The sequence below is a fragment of the Gopherus flavomarginatus genome, chromosome 16 (assembly GCF_025201925.1).
Source record: "Gopherus flavomarginatus isolate rGopFla2 chromosome 16, rGopFla2.mat.asm, whole genome shotgun sequence".
NCBI lineage: Eukaryota > Metazoa > Chordata > Testudines > Testudinidae > Gopherus > Gopherus flavomarginatus.
Window position 1 is genome coordinate 11,924,036 of NC_066632.1, and position 788 is coordinate 11,924,823.

The 788-nt window shown below is 53.7% G+C and overlaps 1 non-coding gene across 1 annotated transcript; it reads left to right on the top strand.

The window, feature by feature from the left end:
* Positions 1-291: 291 nt before the first annotated feature.
* Positions 292-364, top strand: TRNAF-GAA (transfer RNA phenylalanine (anticodon GAA)). The gene has a single exon. It is a non-coding gene; the product is annotated as a tRNA-Phe (tRNA).
* The last annotated feature ends 424 nt before the right edge of the window (positions 365-788 follow it).

Genomic DNA, 788 nt, shown 5'->3' on the forward strand with positions numbered 1-788 from the left:
AAAGACCTATACAGACGCTCTCCAGAGCACGGAGCAACATCCGCCCATGCAGCCAGGCAATGAGCATTTCTCACAGCCTGGAGCCAAGGGTGAGGTGGCAGCTACTGTTCCAGCTCCTGGGGGACAGGCCCTGTCAGCTAACAGACACTTCTTACTCACCACAGCTAAGGGCGCCTGGTTCCTCCAGTGGGGGTGTGAAGCAGCCATTCTTTTCCTGTCCTTTTTGTGTGCGACTGCTGACAAAAACATCCCAGATAGAGAAGCAACAGGCCAAAATACTGTCATGCAACTGCCAAAGTAGCTCAGTTGGGAGAGCGTTAGACTGAAAATCTAAAGGTCCCTGGTTCAATTCTGGGCTTTGGCAGGCCCTGTCATTATGCTTTGTGCAGAGATGGCTTGCCCTCTGGGAGCACAGCAGTGCCTCCACCCAAGGTGAGTTCCTGACCTTGGGATCTGCAGTAGCAGTAGGAAAACACAGAAGGGGCTTACTTGCCCCTAGTTGGCCCATCTGACCTTTAATGATGAGAGCTGTCTTTCCCAACATGGTGGGAAGAAAGTGAGGCAGGGCAGCCTCAGGAATGGTGCCAGAGGGCTGCTAAGCAGGGGTTGGGGATGAAAACTCTTCTGTGCAGCTGAGCAAGAGCAGTACCAAGGAAGGGGCATCTGTAAAAGTGACCCCACACACCTCTCCTCCTCTAGGCAGCTGGTGCTGACAGCTCCAAGGGAAGGCTTAAAAGCCACAGAGCAACTGAGGGCAGGACCATATCTAGGTGTGGCCTTCAGACAGG